General features: G+C 40.0%; 1 pseudogene; it reads right to left on the minus strand.

Moving 5' to 3' along the window:
- Window positions 1-310: 310 nt before the first annotated feature.
- On the minus strand, window positions 311-24,403 carry LOC143696359 (synaptonemal complex protein 1-like; annotated as a pseudogene).
- Between the last annotated feature and the right edge of the window lie 678 nt (window positions 24,404-25,081).

The following is a 25,081-nucleotide window of genomic DNA, read 5'->3' on the forward strand; positions in this document are numbered from 1 at the left end:
TAGCTACATACAATAACAAATCACATTTACATCGCTGCTCAACAGCTCAACGTAAGGAACCCAAACTACTGGCCTATCCCTAAGACTACACAAAAAGAAGAAAACAAATCTATTTTGCTTCCCAGTGCACCTGCATTTGGGATTTTTGATTTTGCATTATATTTTAACATGTACTTGTAGTTTTCTTGTTATGTCTAGGCTCTGAAGTAGGGTTTGTCGTTGTTGTGAAACCAAGATTAATCAAGGAATAATACAGAAATAGATGTTCTAATCTATCCTTACACTTCTGCTGGTCCCTAGGAAAGCTGGTGGGTGATTTCTGTCTGTGTTCAAATATTTAAAGCAATAACAAATAGTCCCATACTTGATATTTCAGATAAACAATTTAATGGCATCTTAACATTGTTTTCACGATCTTATAACGTGCATATTTTACTCCTTATGAAGCTGAAATCTTTTTAAATACAAGCAATTCTACTGCAATTTTAGAAGTTTCAAAACCATTTTAACATACTGAAAACAAAACAGTCTAAAAAGACAGGTCTAACAGCCATTAAAATGCAGGAAAAAGCAAGAGGACTTCAGGTAAAAGAACATACATTGAACAGCAACATTTCTTCCACTATGTATTTATGTGTTAAGAAAAATGGAGTAAATTTAAAAGAACAGAAGTTCTTTAAAACCAGAATTTCTAATGCCAGAAACAGCTTTGAAACAACTTTCTATGCAGTTCTATTTATTTCAAAATTTAAAATTGGCCAATTTTTGTCCCAACATTTTGAAGCCCAAGGGAGGAAAGGTGGAAAAGGCTCTGCAGGGGTTGCAGTTATAGATCTATAAAGTTCATATGTGTAAAGGAATGAACACAGTATTGAACACACTGAGTATGACAGAAAAATGCAACAAAGCACTAACTCTGAGAGAAAAACAACCCTGCAAGCAATGCCAGGGCACTGGGTATTTCTGCATTTTAAGCAAAGAACTTTACAACATCTTTAATTTTCCTTTTCCTGTCCATTTTGGAGAGCGCAGCCCAGCCCGCCTCGCGCATTCTCCTCATGGTTTTGAGTTTCAGAGCAGAGCCTGGAGATTTCACACTGGATGGAGCTGGGGTCTAGGAAGGAAAATAAAGCCATCCTTTAGTTTCAGTAAACAATCTGATTAACTGCTTGCTTTAATCTTAGGAAAGGCTAACATACCTTTTTTGGTGCTGTGGAATGTAATTGTGAAGCTTGTGGAAAATCTTTGTACAAATTTTTAAACATTTCTTCTTCCGAGACTATGCTCTAATAAATGAAAAAGTTACTTACTCACACTATATTAAAAACTACTTTTTCTTTCCCCCTAAGGATATTAAACTATGAAAAATAAAAAAATTAAGATGTCATTATGAGGCAAAACAGTTCAATAAAAAGAATGTCAATTATAATACAATTCCAGAAAGAACCAATCAATTAAAAATATACACATAAATATTGGCTTGAATGTGGAAGCCCAAACTGTTTATTTTCATTCTCAGACCCAGCAGTGAGCACAAAGAAGTGCTCAGCACATGATTTGCTCTCTGACTCTTACCAGGAGGTCAGTGTGCTCAGAGCTGTCTGACTGAGTGTCCAGCTGCACAAGCACTTTCTGCTTTTTCCTGCTGCTCTGCTCTGAAGGCAGGCTTGTGCTTCTTCCACTGTGCATTTTATCCATTGGAGGAGTCTTTATAACATATGTCTGGGAAAGAAAATGTTTCTATTTTTAGATTTTATTTTATGGGGTAAGAATGGAATCTAAAGCCAAACTCAGGAGCCAGTTTACAGTCTGAGTGTCCAAGAATTCACCTGAGAGAAATGGTGGAACTCTTCTCTTTCCATCCAAACATGAAGCAATGACCCAAACAAAGTGGGGTGGGGTGGAAATATCATTTTTTATATTATTTTTGTTGCCAAATGAGGAGAATGAAGGGGAAGCTATGGAAGAGCTGAGTTTCGTGGCACATTGTATTTCAGTTCTTCATGCTTATCAGGAGAAATTCAGGTTATTCTGAACTGTAGCCACTACATGTGGACCATATCAAACATCAAAGAAAATGGGAACAAACAAAACTGCAGGAAAAGGCTTTCAGAGAAAGATTGATAGCTATATCAAGATTGGTGTTACTTAAAATAGTCTTTTCACTAGAAGTTAAACTGAGAAGCATTGAATGGTCCAGTGCAGTCCTTTTTAGACAGATAACATCAAAGTGGTGCTGGATTCCATTGCTCCAATATGAAAACCACAAGTGAACTCCTGACAGGGAAGAAGGGTAAGTTCTGCAGTCAGGACTACTTTGATACTTTGACCATTTTTACAGCTAGATCAGCTTTGTTCTCTTCCATAGAGGAAAAGTGCCTTTACAAATGGACACGTTTAAGACTAAGTAAAACAATTCGAGACATAAAAAAATCAACAACTGAGCAAGAAAAATTACACAGTGGGAGCCCTTCCAGAAACTGCTGTCTAATATCTCCATGGAATGGTAGGACCCTTTAAAATCCCTTCCTATCCCAGGGGAAAAAAAAATCATCTACAGAGAAGTAAGAAATACAGGCAGAAAAATGCAACAAGAAAAATTCACTGTTAGGAGTTACAAAACTTCAATGTTGGACTGCCCAAGGGGCTTCCTGCACTGAAGGAGATATTTTTTATTTTTATCTTTTTTATTTTAGGAATATAATTTGGAGACTTTCTATTTTTACATGAGTAGATTCACTGTATAGATCTAAACAAGGTTTAGGAGTCCCAGAAACATAAATTTTTATTTTCTTTAAAAAGTTTGAAGTCAAAAGCATTCCAGTGTCTTTTGTTGAATGCAAATAAATTATCATGCACTTCAATTGATTCTACACATATAAACACTACCAAATTCTAAAAGCAATTAAAAAGTTGAAGTTACCTTGTGTTTCTTTTCACTTTCAGGAATCATACTGCGAGAGTGCTCTTTTACAAGATTCTCCTACAAAAGAGTTATGTGACAGCAAGGAAATATTTCTTTGAATTCAGTTGTTAAAAATCTTCTTGGTGTAATTACACAGCACAGTCTATAATCACAGACTGTTACAAAGCTCACACAAAAATATGACCAGGTTTAGCACAGCCCCAGCATTCAAAAGCCACTGAAAAAAACCCTACAGTTTAGGGAACTTTTTTGCTTTAGCTAGTTAAAGTTAACTAAAATAAAGGAGAGTTTTGTTTTGTTGTTTGCTTATTCATATATAATCTATAATCACAGACTGTTACAAAGTTCACACAAATATATGACCAGGTTTAGCACAACCCCAGCATTCAAAAGTCCCTGTTTTTCTGTTCAGTTTCATTTCTTATCCAACTCCTCCCACAGCACAAGCCCAGGCCACACCTCTCACCCCCACTGCTCAGTGAATAAAAAACTCCACCTTCTCTTCAATTTCTGCTTTCAGTTGTTCCTTAAGGGAGGCCAGTTCACTTTTCAAACATGACAGCTCATTTTCCTACAAACCATTAAATAAAGGACAGGGTTAACTATGCACAGCCCAGAAAAAAGAAAACAGTCCCAAGTGAGACAGTAATTAACAGGGACACTCATTAGGTACACAAGAGAATTCTATTTGCTTTTCAGCCCTATACTTGAAGCTTTGCTTTAGCTTGTTTAAAAAAGACTGAAGCACTATAAGAAACAGGAACTTGATCAGAAATGTTCAAGGTAAGACCTTAAAACACTTGGGAGAACAGGGCTGAGAGGGCACAATCGAAATATTTACAACAAAAGTTTCCTATTCCAAGTGGGAAGTCAGAGCATGACACACTATCTGCAAGAGCAGACACAAACACACTGCTACTCCAATTCATTTCTAGAAACATTTGGAGCTTTTAGTGCCCAGAATAAGATCTGCTGCAGCAGCTTGGGTGGGACTGCTACTGGCAAAAATTAAAACCACACTGGAAAAGTTCCCAGAGAACTGTCTCTGGTGGGAAAGACCCCAGAGCACAGCAGGAAAAAGAAACTCTCTAAGCAAACTGAAAAAAGATTTTTAGAAGTCACAAACTGACTGAAGATCACATCTTTTGTCTCTCTGTGCTGTCGGGGGGCAAGAGGGAGGGATTGGGAAAAAAGGTGTTTTAAAGGTTTATTTTAATTCTCATTACCCATTTTTAATTCTGTTAATAATAAATTTTTGATGCTATTTAAGTTTGAATCTGCTTTACCCTCAAAGTGTTTTTCTCCTAATCCTTATCTCAACTTGAATTTTTCTTTCCCCTCCTCTGCTCAACTACAGCAGAGAAAAATGAGTGAATGTTTTTTTTTTGTGTGTGCCTGACCCTTAGCCAGTATAAAACCACTACACAAGGACATCAGCCCCTTCACTGAATTACTGAACATTGGAAAGTACTCCTTACCAGTGCTCTTTCTGATGAGAACTGCTTTTGCTGTTTCATTTTATATACTTTTAACTCTGCATCTTTTTCTTCAACCATTTTATCATATTCATTCTGGGTTAAAAAAACCAAACCAACAACAAACTCAAAACATGTGACTAAATGTTACAATTATAGAGTTATCCAGTCTTAAAACATCATTTCTTTCAAACCAGGCTCTTAAGATTCAGAAAGAAAAGATTCATTAATGCTTCTGCAGAAACTGTAAAACAGAAAATGCTCAATTCAAGTATTATTTTGTGGACTGGCAGAGAGTGCTTGATTTCTGTGCAGCAATATGTGCTCAGGATTAAGAGCCAGCTGTGCCATCTTTATTAATGTATCTGCTAAAGATATTGCAAAATAGAGGAATAGAAAGGAAAACTAAAATGTGTCAGGCTAAACTGCTGGCAGTCACTAAGTCATCTCAGAGAAAGAGGCCAAACTGATACTGAAAAATATTGCACTCAGATGGTATCAAAGGAAGCCTGAACTGAAAAAAATCTAAAAATCCCAGAAGTTTAGATGAATGGAATTTATCTGCCCATAGGAATCTTTTGAAAATCTTCAAATGAATTTGATTTTAGATGATGCAAAGTCCAGCATGTGTTCAGCTTCCTTTTCCCAGATTCAGGCCTGTTTCTGCTTTTGAAAGGTCATTAATGTGGTATCACAAGTTATAAACATGCTATTAACATGGTATCACACATTGCAAACCACAGCAAGCAGGAAAATCTCTTACCTTGTGCTTTTCCATCAGTGCCATCATCTCAGTTAGCTTGTGCTGACATCTGGCATCAGTTTCTCTCTGTATCATTGCTGTTTCATCACAAAGCAACCTCATCTTTTCTACCTGTCAGTAATAAATTGCATTTCATTCATCAACATAACCATATATTTCTTTTTAATCTTAATTTCTTCTTTCCCCTGTGGGTGCAAAGTTTGCAGTCCCACTTGGGCTTTATTTGCTTTTCAGATCCCTTTCAAATCCCTCATCTTTTCTGCAGATTGTTAAAATGGGCAAGATCAAAGGTACAGCCATGGCAGGCAAGTTCACTTCAAACCAAAAGGCCATTTCAAGCACTCTGCCCTAACATTTCTTAGCATTGCCATCAAAAAAAAAAGTGTGGGCAGAAAAAATACTAATATGGGAGAAGTTATAATCTAATTTAACTATGCTGACTTTATACCAAGGGTGGAATTTCTTTGAACTATATCTTGAAAGCAAGAAGTTTTAATGGAGTTCTTATTTTCAAAGACATACTCAAATACGTCAGCCTAAGCACCTAATTGTCGCAGACGTCTTTTTCACTAAAAATCCTTTCTTTAGGATTTTCCCTTCTGAGAAGCTGAGGCCTCAGAGACAGAATGTAAACAATGGTTATCTGCTGCTGTGGAATGCAACAGGTGGATTTTTAATTGGGCCATCTTGAATGTTTATAATTAATGGCCAATCAAGACGGAGCTATCTTGGACAGAGTCTGAGAGAGCTGCCTTCTGTTATCGTTCTTTTCTATTCTATTCTATTCTTAGCCAGCTTCTGAGGAAATATTTTCTTTTATTTCTTTTAAGTATAGTTATAATGTAATATATATATGTATCATAAAATAATAAATCAAGCCTTCTGAACATGGAGTCAACATTCTCATCTCTTGCCTCATCCAAGAACCCCTGTGAACACTGTCACACCTCATGTACTAAAGCTTTGCTCACAGGCATACACAAATTCCATGCATGTCTGAAATGGAAGAGCAAGGACTCTGGCCAATAAAGCTTCATAAAAACATTTTAAATTAAAAAAATTAAATTGCAGTAAAAATAACACCTCTCACCTCTTCACGAAGTTTATTTTCATTTCCTTTTCTTGTTTCTATGTCTTTTTGATAGATGTCAACTGCTTCCTTATGTTGCTTGTTCATATTTTCCATCTCTAACTGCAATTTATTCACCTTTTGAGAATGCAGAATTGCTGCTGTTATTTGTTTAGGAATTACTGTGTTAATGATTTTTTCTTACCTCTTGTTTTTGAGCACAAACACACTGTTACTGTTCAGGTATATGATTAAAGTGTTTCCTATTTAAAAGTTCAGCTTTTTTTTAATAAAGAGTTGAACTTTGGCCTGAAGTGAGTTAGAAAATACTCAAAGAAAGAATGGCAACAGCCCAGTGGGGAAGACTGCCCTAAGCAGTCACCCTAAATGCTGTGAATGCCTCAGAAAAAAACAAATACAGATGGAGATTTGATTCCCTCTCTTGTAAATCTGTATCAGATTTTACCAGCTTTTATGGTACATTTTTCTCCCAGCTGTGCATCTTGATTACAGTTTTTCCTTTTATCAATGAATGAATATCCTCAAAAAAGTCCACTTTTCTTCAAGTGCAGTACCCAAAGCTGGACACAATATTCCCATCAGAGGGATTGCCACTGCAGAACACATTTAAAGAACAGCCTTAAAAAAGTAATATATATATATACATATATGTATATGTCTTTTAAATGCTTTTCTGTTACAATGAGGTTGCTGAACCCTGTTCAGTCCACTATCAACAAAAGAAAAAAAAAAAGGAACAGATTAGAAACATCATTAATTGCAATGTGAATCCATCTCTTAAATGTCCAACAGTCAGTGCCCAATGATTAAAAATGGAAGCATCTTCTAAAAACTATGAGCTCATTCCTGCAAAGTCTGTATCCCAGATCCAAAAACCAGCTCAGAACGTATTTAACAAGTATTATCATTACTTACAGTGGCACTTAAAAACACTCATCTCATCTTCTACATGATGTTATTTAAACCTACCTTCCCTTCATAAGTATTGCTTTTCTTGCTTTCTGCAGTAAGTTTCCTTTTCAGCACCTTATTCTATTGAAATAAAACAAAACAAGCAGTGTACCTTAATAAGTAAATAGAATTATGTAATGGTTTAACTGCATCAAGAAATTCCAGCTCTCATCAGGCAAATAACTCTCTGTTGTGCAGCTCAGGTTCCAGAACAATTCTTCAAACAAATGAATGTTCAACTAATTTCTGTGATAATTACTGTTTCTTCATGAACTTAAGAAAGGCTCCTTCTGAGCAAGAGCAGGGAATAACAAATGAGGTGCAGAATGGGAATTAAAACTAAGATGCTGCTGACAGAAGGTGTGAAGATGTCATGACAAAAAATACAAGTTCTTTATTTTTACAGTGAAGTTACTACAGTTTGTGCCAGTGCAGAATTATTTTCTACTAGTGGTAACTGAGATACTTATTACAAGTACAAAAATAACACCATGCACTAAATGAAAAAGAGTAGAAGTTTATTAAAGATACTATTTTTGTAATTGCTCTTTTCAAATTAAAGCTCATTTAACAAATCAAGTGATTCCTGAGATAACTTCCTAATTTGCTCAGGGTTAGGATAAGAAAGGAGAATTTTTAAATTACATAGGGGTATCTAAAGATATCACAGCAGACACAAACCTGCTGAAAAGGCAACCCAAAATATAATGTGTTTATGTATTTGTGAAATGAAAATCTCTACCCACCTCCTGCTGCAACTCTTCAATGCATTTGGTTTTATTTTCCACCTGCTTCTTTAAATTGTTCATCTGAAAGAGAGATTTCAGACATTCATTAGTAAGTTCTACAAATGACTCCCTATGTGAGCAATTCCTGTAAATGTTCTCAAACCTGCACTTGCACCAGTCTGGTTTGTTCCAATGGGACTGCAACACCAGCTGACATGTTAGAATAATCAGAGTTTTAGCCATAAAGTACCACAAGATGTTAATTAATAGCACTGAACCAGTTCCTTAGTGGTTATGGAATTAGGAAAGAAGAAGAAAAATACCCCAATATCTTCACAATTTAAAAATACACTTGTAGGAAGTTCCCTACATCCATGAAAAAATGAATTGTCCCAATTATTTTCTAGAATCTTCAATGGCTTTTCCTTTCTCGAAATTTCATTTTCAGTACTCTTTACCTGAAATGACAATTGTAAATCTTTGACTGTTACAATGAAATTTTGAAATTTGCTAAAAACCCCAGGTTGCTTTGAACCAACAGAAAGAAAAGTAAAAATGTTTGAATCTATTTAAGCTAAAACTCACACTACATATAAAAAGCTAATCCAGAGCCCATCCATCACTGTGTGGGTATATGAAAAATCAGAAAAGCAGGTTCTCTGTTTGCCTGAAAAGAACCAAATCTTTAATATGAAACTTGCAGCAAAGAGTGAAGATCCCCGTGACTGTGCTTGTCTTTTGAAATACCAGGGCTCAGCATGGGCACACACAATGGCACAGCTGGCAGCAGCTGAGAGAGAAGAAACCTCTGGCAGAGATCACATCCCCCAGGCAGAGCTTTGCAGAAAAATCCCAACACAGATTTTACATTTAATGCTGTCCTACAGGTTCTGTAAGATACTTTCATGACACATGACATACATTTTCTTCTCTTTCATCCAGTGTACTTCTCATCTCTTCACCTGTCTTTGCCATTTTCTCCTTCCAAGACTCCAGTTCATTTCTAAGTGCCAAATTAACAACCATTAGTAAATATTTCCTTCTTGCCTTTAACTTATTTTCAGTACTTCTAAGAAACCCTTCTTTTATTTTCTAAAAAGAGCTGCTAATGTTGATGGGAACTTCATAAGCTGCTCAATGAAAATGTTCTTAAAATGCAGCAACATGCCCAGTAAGTCAATGTGTGAACTCTCCATACTTTTTTTAAGTAGGAAAAGATGTTCCAGCTAAGCCAAGGAAAATACATCCTCACCTGGACTATTGCAATGCAGCTGTGAAACATGGGAGCTGCCTGTCTATTGAACTGGTGATACAGAGAGTAACTCTCATCCAGTTTTGCCTTGTCACATTTAATCCATGACCTTCACCTTCCATTTTCATTGCCTTCTCACCTGAGGTGTCTAATGCACAACAAGACAGCTCCTACTATGTAATACAAAATGATGGCAAACACTGTTCCTGCAGCAATTGGTATTTCTCATCTGAGAAAATTTCTACTTGGCCAACAGCAATTCTGAATAGTTTCTGTTTAGCTATATAAGCTAGAAAAACATTAATCAAAAAATCCCAGAAAGCAGCATTTGAACACAACTAACTATTTGAGTCTACTTCCTTTAACAATATCAGTTATTATAATTGTTTTTACTTGCCTTAGTTGGCTATTTGCCTCTTCTAGATTTTCAACTAACTGCTTTGTATTTTCTTCTTTTTTCTTACTATCCTAAATAAAGACCCATGTGTCAGCAAAGAAATAAAATTCAAAGTGACTTCTTAAAAAATGCAAAGACATCCAAAGTACACTGACCTGCCTTGCTCACAAGTGTAAATACACTTCCTCTCCAACTCAAACACAAAAAACAGCTCAGGTACTCTACAGACCCAAGTCATGTTGCAGCTCATCATCTAATTTGTAAAACTGAGTAATTTGTCAAATTGAGTATTGTCCTTTCATGAAACCTGGAAGTTTACAACTTGCCTCTTGTTGTTCTTGCAGTTTCTTGAGTTCTGCAGCCACAGCATTTTTCTCTTGTGCTGTTTGTTCTTTCTCTAGTGAAAGCTTACTGAGATCCACTGTTAGTTGTTCATTCCTTAACCTAATTTCAAACAAATGGCCAAGAGGAATAAGAAGATGCCTTTTGAAATCTCCTTTTAAATTAAACATACCCATTATCAAGTCTTATTCCATGCTGAAAGAAGTCCAGGCCTTTATCTACAAATATAAGCTTTGCAGCAGAGTCAGAGATGTAAAAAGGTGACAGAAGAAGGAAAGAAAATCAGAGTCAACTTTTATATAAATCTCATGGTTAGTGAAGATGATGTAGTTCAAAGCAAGATTAACCATGAATTCAGAAACTTTCTCTTCTTGTTAAGTAAGTCAAAGAGATATGGAACAACTACATATGCCATAGAATACATACAAATAGAGAAAGTGGAATTTAGAAATGTAAGTCTAGAATCAATGGCATATATGTGGTTCAAAAGTTTGATTAGAAAACAATCGTAGTTCATTTCACTGTGGATTAAAGCAACTCCACCAAAACTAATTAAATATTGTATTTTCAAGATAGTCATACGCCTCTTGTTCAAGATCTGTTTTCAGAGTCACAAGCTGCTTTAAATAATCTTGTTCCTTCTCAGCTGTACTTGTCAGCTGTGCTTTCAAATCCTGGAATTCTTTCTGCAAAATGAAAAGGAAGAGTTTTGAGTATCCATGTGCAAACTCCAACTGCTGGAGGTTATCAGATATGAACTAAGAGCACAAGGCTTTCAGAAGAACCCAACAACATCCATGGCATGGATTATCCAGGTTGGATCTTTCCAATCTCTGCTGGGATCTGGAAGTGCTGTGAGATAGTGAACTGTGACACTAGTGCTGTTCATGTCTGTCCCCTGCTGTGAGTTTAATTACCTGGGCTGCAAAATTAGGGTGGGACACTGCTCTGGGTGCTGTTTCTTATGCATAAACTTGTGTACGAGTCATGATGTGCAACTTCACTATTTCTAAAAACATGTTACTATTGCCCTACTTCAGACCTCTCTCATCTGGAGAGCATTTTCATTGCTCTCTCCACATTTTTCTCTCTCTGCATATTTTCTACAGTAGCCTCAAGACTCTTCTTCAGTCAAAGTCCTCCAATTTGCCCATTATAGAAAATGAGTGAAACTCAGTTCAGAACACTCAATGCACAGATTAGAACAACAAGCAAACACAGTGAAATGCACACCTGATTTCCCACTATCTTAACTTGAGTTGATATGGATTCTTGTTAGGCTTGTAAATATAAAATCATAATGAAAAGAAACCTCTGTTCAGAGTGTATTTCATATAGCTGAGACTTCTGTGACAGAAAATGGGCCTGTGTCACAGTACAGCAGGGTTCACAGAGGCCAGAGCTAATTACCTGCCTGTAAGGAAGAACAAACGGGAAAACTTTATATCCAGAGGGAGTGGCATTTGAATGGGCATGAACAAAGAAGGAAATAACCAAAAACCTTGAGAAGGAAAACCAAAAACATGGGAGACAAGAAAAACCAAAAGCACAGGAGGCAAGAAAAACAGAGGCAATAAAGAAGTTCTTCAAAGAAAACACTGAAATTGTGTGTGAGAAAGTTTAGTAGAAATGTTAAGGTAGACTAGATGGTGTTTATTTATGACATTTAAGATACTTACAAAGCAAGAGGAATTTCATACGAAGAGCAAATGCCATGAGATTAATAAAATGAATATTTACCAGAGTTTCTGACAGTTCTTCAAGTTGCACTTCTTTATCACATTTTACTCGAGTCATCTCTTCTACAGCACATGGAATGTAAAATTAATGGAACAGAAATGATTTTTCATATTTAGCAGGCAGTATAAAACATTTACCCTTTTGCAATACCCAGTTCTCAAAACTTGTTGGATTAAGTTAAGAAGCTGAAAAGCTAATTTATGACTTAATCTAAATGTAGACTTGAAAAAATGATTCAGACATTAGCAAATCTCTATCTGAAGAGAAACTAAATATTTATCTTAAATAAAATTTAGAGCCTTTCTATGTTTTCCACAATTATAGCTTCAAATAAACCATGGACTGTAAGACTAGAGTATTCTGCAAGTATTGATGCACCTGCATTGTTCCAGAAAAAAATCTGAACTGCTGAAGGTACCACATGGATATGCTGAGAAAGGAAACCAGTTGTTACTGACTTCCCAATGGTTTCTATGTGCACATTGACAGTGCTGGTATTTTTTGCAAGTTCTCAACTGCAAGGCAGAGCTCTTACTCTGGGGACTAAGGAGCACATCCCTAGAAAACACAGGATATCAAATTGATGATATTTAAAGACAACCCCAGCCAGCTTCATTCCACTTCCAGCATGGGGAGGGTGCCAGAAACCTCAATGGGAGGGTTTCATCTCTGCTACAGAAGTCAGTCCTGGCACCTGCAGTGCTGCTGCTCTTAGCTGGAAACCAAATTTACCTCCAGAAGAATTCATGCATGAATGGTCTCACTATTGGAGCTCTGCACAGCACTGCCCTTTGGCTGCTGCCAGCACCAATGACCCCCAAAGAAAAGGGATCAGCCGAGTCAAAATAAATTCAGGCATTCCTGATAGGTACAGGTACTGTAAAATCATTTCTCCACCTACTAGAGACAGTCCATTTCCAGACAACAGCAGAAAACATTTTTATTACTGCCTGGCTCATTTTCTGCCTTTCTACAAGCCTTACCCAGTTCAGCAGATTTCTTTTGGAGCTCCAAGGTAAGCAGCTTTGAATCATCTTCATATTTCTTTAATCTAAGAAAATGGTAAATTAAAAACCCCAAATGTAGGGTACAAAGCACTCACTGCATTTGAAACTTCAAGGACAATAAGACAAAGTCTTAGCACCAGCACTTTAAGAACATTTACCTTTCAACAGGCAGATGATCCATCTGCCTGCAACACATATCAAATTACACTTTTACAACCTCAGAACAGAAGACATAAAAGTAAACAAATATATACCTACAGAAATCTCTATTTCTTAAAGACAGAATTATGAAAGTTGGAGGGGGCAAAAATTTACTTTTTATAGACCAGTATCAACTATCACCAACAAAAAAATTTACATTCAATTGTCTGCATTTAGACCACTGTGTGAAAAAAACCTCCAAATTTCAGCTTAATTTCCAATTGTTCTTGATTTTGTCATAGACTGCAACCTGTAAGATCACTCTTGGAATTGAAACTCATTAATTTACCTATTTTGCTCTTCTTGCAGCAAGCTTTTCAAATTGGCAACAGAAGTCTCAAACTCCTCTGTCAGGGCTGCAAGCAAAGCCTTCATTTTTTTACATTCTTCCTCCTGCTCTTCCTTTTCTCCAGTAACCTGAATTAATGTTTTCACTGTAGTCTGGAACTCAGTTTCCAAGTTCTTTTGAGTAACCTTCAAGACATGATATCATTTCTAGACATGTTTTGCAACAAACAGCTACAGCTGTTTCATGTCTAAAGTATCCATAATTATTGATGCAAATACTCCTCTAGTCTATTTCTACTGTAAAACTATAAGCAAGGGGTACCTCTGCCTTTTGCAATGACATTTTAGCCTCTTCCAGCTCTGCCCTCAAATGTTCTTTACTGACCTGGGATTCCTTTAACATTTCTTCATGATGTACTAAACAAAAAAAGATGTTTATATTTTTAAAAATAGATTATTTACCAAAAAGTACTGCTAAAAATGGAAAATTACATACATTTAAAGAATTTAACAAAGACCAATGGTACTGACATCATATACTATAAAATAATGGATAAAATTTGAATATAGATGGCTTAAAAATATTGAAAATCAAGTTCTGAAAAGTAAGTTTCCTCAGTGACATCTGCCTGACTGTAAATTTGCAAAACTGAAGCAACATATTTTCCCCTTGCAATTTTCCAAAGCTCTCACTGCTTGACTCACCCTAAAAACGACCCTGCCAGTCCTGCTCCCACATGAGCAGCTCCTGTTCCAAACAAAAATAAGGCCTTCAAGGCCCCAAAATTCTGCTGCCAACCAGCAACAGAATAAAACTATCATGACCCTGTTTCCTATGCTTCTATAAACAATTACATATCATAAATAAACAATCATAAACAATTACATTTAAATTCTATAAACAATTACATTTAAACACAGCAGGCAGAACTCTTACATTTTGCTTCCATTAAGTCAGCAATCTTATTTTGTGACGTCTGCAGCTGAGCCTTGATGTCTTTTATGACATCATCTTTTTCATCTCTCTCTATGGTAAGAGCTGAAATCTAGAAAAATGCAAGAAATATCACCATGAAGTCTGGAAAAGGGACAGATGTTAATTTTCATTTGTACCCCAGGTATGATAAGCAGACATTTTGCTGTCATTCAAGTTAGATTAGATAGATAGATAGATAGATAGATAGATAGACAGACAGACAGACAGATAGAAAATATTTGGCTAGATATAATCTTAGCCAAATATTGATCAAGTCACATTACTCTAAAGAAAAAAGTTCTCCAATTCAAAATCAAACCATAAATTCCAGTAGACTAAAGGTACTGAAAGATCACTAAACTTAGCAGAATTTGACTTAAATGCAGCTTCAGATGTTATTTTGTCTTTTTTACTAATACCCAGAAACACTTCTTGGCTCTTGCATTGCCCCTTTAGTCACAAACAAAGCTCTACATATGAGATGGTAAAATGAGCAAACCTGCTTTTCCTTTTGACTGACTTCCAGTTTGCATTCTTTTTCAAACTTGTCCACTTTTTCTGCTTCTTCTTTTACTTTTGAGATACAGTAACATCCACAGTTAACATTCTAGCTGAAATATACTCCAAGTTCAATACAACTTCCACTTTAAGATTGCTTGGAATTGTACAGCTGTACCTTTTGTTTCCCAAGAGTAATTGTTGAGGCAATGTTTGATTTTATAATCAAAATACAAACAGAAAAGAGCATGTGAAAATGAAACAGGAACATACCAGGCTATACATACAGAGAGAGAGCATTTAGCTCAAGTTTCTGTAGAAGTTTCTGTAGCTATACACTAGTGCATTATCATTTAAATAAACCAACTATGTGAAATAAGTATTGATCTCTAGACTGTACTTCACAGAAGGATCTCTAGACAAAACTTCAATGTTGAGTGACAGTTTGAAAAATAAAGTTCCAAATTTGGCCCAGTGGAACAGCAACAGAAGGGGCCAGGCAGTGAACAAAGGCTGCATGAATAAAAGAAGGGTCCCAGTGTCTCAGGGTGACCTGCTCACCATTCCAGCCCTTCACATCTGTCTGCCCTGACCCTGCATGTGGAACACAAGCTATGAAGTACAAAATTGAGCCAGCTGCATAAACACAATAAACTGAATTCTCACATTTGAAACTCATTTCTGATCTGTCGTTCTCTGCTTGCACACGAAGCTCTTCAAATGCCGCTGTCATTCTCTAAAAACAAAATTTAATATCTGAAGTTCAATACTGGAAACCCTGGAACTTCTCCAGGGGCTGCTGCCCACCTCAGCCATTCTGAGGAACCAGCACGGAGGTGAAACAGAGCCCAGAAAGAAGCCAGAAGTTGTGGCAGTGACCCAGCACTAAGCACCCATCCCGCAGATCACAGGGATCCACATCCCACACACTGCTGCACTTTCTCCATTGAATGTGTTTTATGGAACACAAAAATCATTCTTGAAAAGGGATTGAAAGCCCAACTTCCTGCATCACACACGACATGATACCCACACATGATGGATACAAACAGTATCCCAACATAAACATGGAACTCAGCTCAGCTCACATAACTCACATTCCTTTCATCAAGCCTGGTCACTTACTTCTATGTTGCTATGAAGTTCCTCATACAATTGTATTGCTTCTGCCTTTTCCTGTTCATCTATCAAAGCAAGAACATATGAGAAAGTTTTTCTTTTGAACAAGAATGCCAGCTGTCCAAGTCATTATACTTAATCAGTATAATGAATTAAAAAAGGAATTACCAGCTCCATTCTTATTAAATAAGTCCTTATGAAATATGGTGTCAAAAGTTACAGAATCTAGGGAAAATGTGTATTTCATTGAAACATTAAGCAAGCTCAGCTTTTAAATTTCCTTCCTAAGATATTTTTTTCTGTGAAAAGTGTAATTCTGGGTCAGTTGATGTGACCATATTAATTATTATAGTATTAATGCTGTTGAATAATAATGTATCAAAACTGTTAGTATTTATAAACTGTAATCTTGGGTTTAGCACTGAATTTCTTCCTATCAGCAGATACCTATAACCACAGAGCTGTCATTAGAAAATTGCAACACTCCATGTCCATATTTTCCTTCTTTCACTTTTGTAATTGATACTATTTTTTCCTAAGAAAACAATTAAAAAAAAACAGTAAAAGAAACAGCTATCAAAAAAGAATGATACATCTATATACAAATGTGTGGTGGTTTGACAGGAAATGTGTTTTTTGGGATGCTGTGTTTTGGGCTAATGGATATTCAGGCTTTAATATTGGTATTTAACTTGGCCATTTAAGACATAGACACGCTTCTGAGAACACAGTTAAAAGCAGAGCTCTTTCTTGGGAGGGTCTTTTTTTAGGTTTCTGGCAGGAAAGAGTTCGGGTCTCTCTCCTGGCCCAGCTGCTAGCTAGGCACGGGGAGGGGAAAAGCCATGTAGCTGAGAGAAGTAGGCTTGAGCTCAAGAGTAGAAGAGTAGAAGAGAGAAAGAGAGACATTGAGAGCCATTGGGCAGCCTCCCCTTAGAGACACAGAGAGAGAGAGAGAGAGAGAGAGAGCTGGTGCTTGAAACTGTAACTTTGAAACTAGATAAACATGAGCTTGTGCCGGCAGCACGGCTGGGACAGAGAAGAAGGGGGGGTTCAGCCGGCCACTTGTAAGAGCTTTTAACTTCTTTTTAGAGAATGAGAATTTTACAGATCATTGACTTCTCTTAGAAGATAGAGTAGAAGATGAAGAAAAAAATGTGCAAGTGTGAGAGAGGTCAAGGCGAGTCAGAGATAGTAGAAGAGTAGAGAAGAATCTTAGTAAGAAGAGATGATGGAGTAGCTTTTGCTGAACTCTTTTTGTATAGCCATAGACAGAACCATGTTCTTTGTGACACAGAAACTGCATTCTAGGGGGAGGCAATGGCTACAGAACTAAGAAAGTTCAGTGTTAGTGCCTCTCGGCTCCAGGGGGTGAAAAAATATGGGGGGGACAAGTGTCCCAAAAGAGAGATTGTGGGGACAGGTGTCTTAAAAGAGAGACTGTGCCTTTTTTTAAATCGGGACAGAGCATCCTTAAAAAAGACAACCCTAGAAGCAGCTCTGGTCCGTGTTCAGTAGTGAGAGCACTAGACACGAAAAAGAAGAAGTTGCAACGGCAGATGTACTCCGGGCGGTGCTACGAGTGACACGGAAACACATGAAGCTTCAGGTGTGTTTCCAGGGGAAGCCCATGGTACAAGAAAGACTCCTCTCCTCTTGATGAACTGAAGATTGATTGTTTGAAAGGTAGTGCTAGATTGAGAGTTAGTGATTTGAAGAATAGATGTATTGTGTTAGAAATTTGATGGGGGGAGGAAGAAATGTATTTGTAAAGTTTTCATTTTCCCTGTGTGTGTGTTCCTTTTTATTTGTAGTTGTAGTGTAGTTAATAAAGTTCTGTTTTCTTTCTTCTCTAAGTAAGAGCCTGCTTTGCTTATTCCTAGTCACATCTCACAGCAGCTACCAGAAAGAAAGTCTCTTCATGGAGGCACTGGCATTGTGCCAGTGTCAAACCATGACAAAATGTTTCTAGAATTAAGGCTAAAAAGAAATCGACACTTCTTAAGTATCCAGGATTAAGTTAGTAAAATTCTAATGATTAGAATAACAATTTTAAATTGCATATAAAGTAGAACTTCCAATCAAGAACATATTTTAAAACCTTAAGAATTTAAACTTCATTAAGTTATCCAGCTGTCTTGGCTTGTTCAGTTTCATGAGAAGAATTCCAGTTACTGATTATACCTTGGGGTTAAGACCTTTTCTCCCCATAAATGTGTGATGGCTGAAAACAGGAAATGTCAGCTCTGGAAATTTGTTAGAGAGTGCTGGGAATTTATAGTAGATTCCACTGCCTAAAAACAGGCATGAAGGGTCACTTCTTATGTCTTAATATATTCCCAGTGTGTGGATGGCCCTGCAAACCTTCAATGGGCTGAGCAGCCTTGAGGAGCCCTGCCCTGCTCTGGAGCGGCTGCCAGGGCCAGTCAGGGCTGTGGGCACGGCCTCAACCCTGGGTCACTGTTTGGGCACCCAAAGAGCTCCCAGGCTGGCACCTTTCAGCAAACAATTTCACTGGCTTCAAAAGCCCTCTGCATTCAGCATTACACACCAAAAGTCTGTTAGACCTGGGGCTTCACTTCCAATTTTGTGAGCCACTTAAAATTCACTTTTCACTCTGAGAGCCACATCCAGTCGATCTCAACTAGAGAACTTCTCTGAACAGCATGAGAAATTTCTTCTGCTTTCTTCTGTTTGTGAATTTAGAGCAAGCTAGAAGTACATTTACTCTGATCAATAAAAGCTAAAAAAGCATTTACATTTGCTGGTCTTCTCTGTGAAGCGAGTGCAGGTTTCCTTGAGCAGATTACTCAGATGCCTCAAAGCAGCAGCTCTAAAGGAGGGAAAAAATATCCTGTTTGCACAGGAGTGCACAGTACTTTGTGTACCTAAGGAGTAACAATGGAAATGACCTTCAAAATTTAACAGCTACATAAAACTGCCCACATGGAAACTGATTATTTCCACCACAAAAATATATACTTGGTTCTATTACTTACTCTTTCAAGAGATCTTTATTTTCACATATCTCATCTTCCAGTTTCAAATGGAGTTTTTCATTTTCAAACTAATTTCATAGGGAACAAATGCAAAAAGACACTATTATTGAAAAACAGATTAGAAATGCACTTTGACTTCTCAAATCCCTCATGAAAAAGTAATTTGGGGCATCAGTAGACAGAAGTCTGTTTTATCTGGTATTACATGCTGAGTCATCTTTTGCATGAAAGATGCAATAATTAATGAACAATAATTTAGCAGCAAATGAGACACAGGTATATTCTTCAGACAAACACTCACACAGGACAGGTGCCTGCAACTTCTCAAAATGATCATTTTCTCAAGGCACAACCAAACTGCAACAGTCTTTAAGATTTAATTGTATCAATAATAGTGTCATACTGAATCAGGAAGCACTTAACTTTGTTTATTTAATGTATACTATACAATACTGGCCTGCAGTTCTTGAATGGCTTTATTCTGTGCTTCAATAGTCTTTTTATTTTCCTGGAGCTTTCTTTCTTTCTGGTTTAATTCAGTTTCCACAGTCAGTTTCCACTGCTTGATCTTCTCAGCCTCTTTGTAGAGTTTTGAGAACAATTCATTCATTGCTTCTGTATTCTATTGAAACAGGTTCCACAATTTAATCTCAAATACTATCTAATTAATAGTACATAATATCTAATTCATACTGTTGTAGATAATGTATTTATCTCTTAGAAACATCACAAGAGTAATATTTTTCTACAGATGGTGATATAAGTTGATATATGATCAGGAGCCCAAGTTTATGCACAGGATGCACAAATCTTTGTGCATCCTCTATGTATGTATCAAAAGGCTTTACAGAGCACACAGGAGAAACAAATACAATGAAATATCCCAAACCCCATTCAGACATCACCAAATAGATGGGCTTAAAGACATGGATAACTGCAGTCCACCAAAATCGATAAAAGTTTTGTCAGAATTATCAGTGAAGCCAAAATTCCTTCTAGCAGGTTCTTCACACCATTTCTGTCCTCTCCTTCTGACAGACACTGCTGAGTTAAGTAAAAGCAGCTTCAGAGACTTTGCCCAAGAGTACCTGTGATCTTGCCATGAACACACACAGAATGACAGAGTCACAGAATAATGAGGTTGGAAGAGACCTCTCAGATCATCGAGTCCAACCTCTGCCCCAACACCTCAGCTATAGCACCAAGTGCCATGTCCAGTCTTTTTATAAACACATCCAGAGATGATGATTCTACCACCTCCCTGGGAAGAGCATTCCAGTGCTTCATTATTCTTTCGGTGAAAAATTTCTTCCAAATATCCAACCTATCCCTCCCCTGCTGTAGCCTGAGACTGTGTCCTCTGGTTCTGTCAGTGCTGCCTGGTGGAAGAGACCGACCCCACCTGGCTACAACCTCCCTTCAGGCAGTTGGAGAGAGCAATAAGGTCACCCCTAAGCCTCCTCTTCTCCAGGCTAAACAAGCCCAGCTCCTTCCAACGTTCCTCACAGGGCTTGTGCTCCAAACCCCTCAGCAGCCTTGTTGCCCTCCTCTGGATGTGCTCAAGCACCTCAACATCCTTCCTAAACTGAGGGCCCAGAACTGGACACAGCACTCAAGGTGCAGCCTCACCAGTGCCCAGCACAGGGGCAGAATGACCTCCCTGCCCCTGCTGCCCACACCATTCCTGATGCAGGCCAGGAGCCATTGGCCTTCTTGGCCACCAGGGCACATTGCTGGCTCATATTCAACCGGCTGTCAGCAGCACCCCCAGGTCCCTTTCTGCCTCAACACTGTCCAGCCACACTGTCCCCAGCTTGGAACGTTGTAGGAGATTTTTGTGGCCAAAATGTGGAACTCAGCACTTGGACTTATTGAACTTCATGCTGCTGCACTCTGCCCATCCATCCAACTGATCTAAGTCTCTCTGCAGAGCCTTCCTTCCTTCCTTCCTTCCAATAGATCATCACAAGCTCCCAGCTTAGTGTCCTCTGCAAATTTACTAATGAAGGACTCGATGCCCTCATCCCCGTCGTCTATAAAAACATTGAACAGAACTGGTCCCAGTACAGAGCCCTGAGGGACAGCACTGGTGCCTGGCTCCCAGCTGGATGCAGCACCATTCACCATCACTCTCTGGCCCGGCCATGCAGCCAGTTCTGAGCCCAGCACAGAGTGCTCCTGTCCAAGCCATGGGCTGCAGCTTCTCCAGGAGTGTGCTGGGGGAGACAGTGCCAAAGGCCCTGCTGGAGTCCAGATACACAACATCCACAGCCTTTCCTGCATGCACCAGGCGGGTCACCTGGTCACAGAAGGAGACCAGGTTGGTCAGACATGCCCTACCCTTCGTAGAGCCACGCTGGCTGGGTCTGATAGCCTGGCCATCCTGTGAGTGCTGTGGGATAGCACTCAGTATGAACTGCTCCATTAGCTCACCTGGCACTGAGGCCAGGCTAACTGGCCTGTGATTACCAGCATCCTCCTTCCTACCTTTTTTGTAAATGGGTGTCACACTGGCCAGTGTCCAATCATCTGGAACCTCAGCAGTGAGCCACAACTCTTGATAAATGATGGAGAGAGGCTTGGCAAGCTCATCTGCCAGCTCCCTCCTCACCCTGGCATGGATCCCATCTGGACCCAGGGATTTACAAATACCCAAGTGTCCCAGCAGTTCTCTGCTCACACACAGAGCAGGAAGGAAAACCACCACCCTTGTGCCCTTAGAACACCTTGAAAGTGTCCTACAAGCAGTGCTGGGCCAGTGGTCGAGGCAGGGAGAGCAACACATGAGCCCAAAGGGCCCTTTGGTTCACTTACAACACCCCCAAACACCATCCTTGTTTTGGCTGCATCACAGTTTTGTTCCAGTCCTGATGGTACTTTAATAGCTTAGGATTAAAAAAGTCTAAAACATTGTCAGGGATATGAAAATCAGCAGGGAGAGTGCAAGAAATGGGTTTTATTTTGTGGTAGCAAAGAGTGTTTTGTAGCTGCAAAGTACAGAAGCTATTGCAAAAAAATGAGCTGTACTGAGTTGTGCTAAAGCAGAGATCTGCTGGTAAAGACACTGTCAAAAGAATCCAGTGCTTGAGGAAACCACTGAATTCATTGTTTTACAGATAAAACAAAGCCAGACAAGGCAATGGGGATAATCTACTTCAGTTTTCCAAAGAATACTCTGACTTCAACTCTTCTGCCCCTCAACAGAATATTCAGATGCAGTTCCACAAGGATACTTAAGTGTTTAAATCTTACTCTAATTAAAGCTCATGGACTTCACAGGCACTTCAAACAAAGAAAGAACAACAGCAATATTGCAATCACCTTAATTTTTAAAGATTTGTTTCCAGGCATGTTCACTAAATCACAAATATCTTCTCTAAGTGATTCAGCTTTAAACAGGAGACAGAAAACATTATTCCCTTTTAACTACTTCCTTTAGCCCTGAAATATCTATTGAATAATGTTTTAGGCACTGTTTGGGAACAAATTCAAAAGACCCCAAGGAATTAGATGTGCAGAGTTGATACTTAGCTGACCTCTTCATCTACTTCAGAGCAAAGTTTCACTTGCTGTGAAATTGTATCTGAAACATGAAGAGATTTTGATCAATGTCTTTCTAAAAACTGTAACAGTGAAACTATATTTAACAGTTACAGATATGAAACTGTGAGACTACTCATGAAAATTAAACCTTGACAACATATAAAAATCTAAAGAAGGTGCATGGCAAATATTCCAATCGTACCTGAATCAGTGATTTCGCCACGGTTCGACACGTCAAATGGCAGCTTAAAGTCATCATCTGAGCATCTGTTCAAACCCTGCACAAATTTAAACATTAGTTCCTTATGGGTAGATTTGTAAAGAAGAATGATAAAATCCATAAAAAGTCCCTACAGATGATGTGAAAATAGAATTTGTCATTAATAAAACAGCTGCCTACAATTTTCAAAGCCCAAGGTATTGGTAATGGCTTTGGAACTGACTTCTTACTGCCCAGTGGTTTATCAAACTGCTGGTGTCCTGCAGTTTGATTTATAGACTGTGGCCAAAGGGGAGCATTCAATGCAGGGAACTCAGCAGCTCCTGCCTGTCTGGGCCCTGGTGCATGGCAAAGGACTCAAGGAGAAAAATTACTTTTTTGAAGACCAGTAGTTGATATTTCTTTTTTGCTTTGCTTCCAAGGGCACTTCTAGACCATATCTGATTATGTTTTAGCATGAAAATACCCTTTCACAAGGTTTTTAAGTCACAGAAGTTCATCCTGTAAACAGCTAACTCATCTGCTGTCAGAATATCCTGTTGAATCTCACCATATTTCATAAGGAGCTTCAGCATGAAAAAATAACTTGTTGAATTCCCATAACTCAGTGTGGGGACAGAACACTTTCACTGCACACCTGATCTGGTGAGACCAAGACACCAACACCAGTGTGAGCATCTGAATGGGGCCTGTGGGAATCCATCAAATCAGAGGGGTTTGGGAAAGCTGCAAAAGGCAGCCTCAGAGACAGCAGAACTGTGATTAGAGCCAAGCAGGAGCCATGAGATAGGTCAGCAGAAAAATTATTTAAAAAGTAGAAAAGTAAGGGCAAATAGAACAATGGTCTGTGTATTAACGCTTGTCTGGAATAACTCCCTAAGTTACAGAAAACTTTATCTAGCGAGATATTAGGAAGTTCTAAGCTTAATAATGGAGCTCTGTGCATTGTGTTTTAAGGCTTACAAGAAGCAGGTATTGTATTCAAAAAAAAAAAGGCAAGCATTGTTTTAACCAAAGGTACGTGTGCTTACAGTGGTTGATAGAACTACTGTCAATATGCTTTTGCTTTGTGTGATTGGTCAAAAAACTTTGAAAGTAAGTTGTAACATTAAGTTCTTGGTCTGCTGCCTGGGATGTGAGCTGCTGGCATCTTCCCATTGTCATCACCGTGTAATGAGACTGATGCTGGAAAATAAAACAGCTCAAGGCAGTTCCTCAGCAGTCCCGTCCCGTTTGTGATTTGTACACAGAGCCCGGCCGGCGATAGAGCCCTGCTCGCTCTCTGGGCTCAATTACCCACATCAAACGCGGACTTACAGCACAGAGCGGATGCTCGAGAAGATGATTCCCTTCAGTTTTGATAAAAACAACAACAAAAGTCTTTGAAATTCAAACCGAAGATGTCTGTGCATATGCCACTCCAGGCATACGCACAGAAATGAGTCCAGCGCAGGAGCCGTCCCGGCCCATGCAGGGGCAGGTGTGTGTGTGCTCCAGGCCGGGGCTGTGCCGGGGCAAGGGGCAGGTGTGTGTGTGCTCCAGGCCGGGGCTGTGCCGGGGCAAGGGGCAGGTGTGTGTGTGCTCCAGGCCGGGGCTCTGCCGGGGCAAGGGGCAGGTGTGTGTGTGCTCCAGCTCGGGGCTCTGCCGGGCACTCCCCGGGCCCAGCACTGTCCCCGTGTCCCCGGGGAAAGGCCCCAGCGCTTTCCCCGTGTCCCCTCCTCAGCCGCGGCCTCCAGAGCAGCAGAGCCCGAGGGGGCGGCCGGGGAGGGGGGGTTTGGGGCCGCCCTCAGCGGCCCCGCGGCCGAGCGCTCACCTGGGATCTGCCCGCAGACACCTGCCCAGCGCTCAGGCGCGGCGGCATGAACAATTTAAAGCGGTTTTCCTTCTCCATGGCTCCGACAAAAGGCCGGGCGGGGCGGCCCCAGCTCCCGGCGGCCGCTGAGGGCGGGCGCGAAGGGCGGGAAGCGGCAGCGGCCCCTCAGCGCGGGGGCGGGGGCGCCGCCTAGCGGAGCTCGCGGGGCACGGCCCGGGCACAGCCCGGCCGGAGAGAGCGGCGGCCGCGGGGCCATCGGCGGGGCCATCGGCGGGGCCATCGGCGGGGCCATCGGCACCGGCGGGGCCATGGGCGGGGCCATCGGCACCATCGGGGCCATCGGCGGGGCCATCGGCGGGGCCATCGGCGGGGCCATCGGCGGGGCCATCGGCGGGGCCATCGGCACCATCGGGGCCATCGGCGGGGCCATCGGCGGGGCCATCGGCGGGGCCATCGGCGGGGGCATCGGGGCCATCAGCGCTATCGGCGGGGCCATCGGGGCCATCGGCGGGGCCATCGGCGGGGCCATCGGCGGGGCTTGCTCGTCGCCCGTGGACGCCAGAGAGGTCTCGGGGCAGCCCAGGGGCCCGGGCGGGTTGGCGATGTCGCCGTGGTCGCCGGCCGGGGGCAGCACAGCGGGACTTTGGCCGTCGCGGGGAAGGCAGGAGAGGTCTGAGGGGAAGGGGAGGTCCCGCCTGTACAGGGAATAACTGGGGGAGCCCAGTCCTCCTGTGGGAAAAATGAGTATTTTATGAT

Source organism: Agelaius phoeniceus, chromosome 34 (assembly GCF_051311805.1).
Source record: "Agelaius phoeniceus isolate bAgePho1 chromosome 34, bAgePho1.hap1, whole genome shotgun sequence".
Taxonomy (NCBI): domain Eukaryota; kingdom Metazoa; phylum Chordata; class Aves; order Passeriformes; family Icteridae; genus Agelaius; species Agelaius phoeniceus.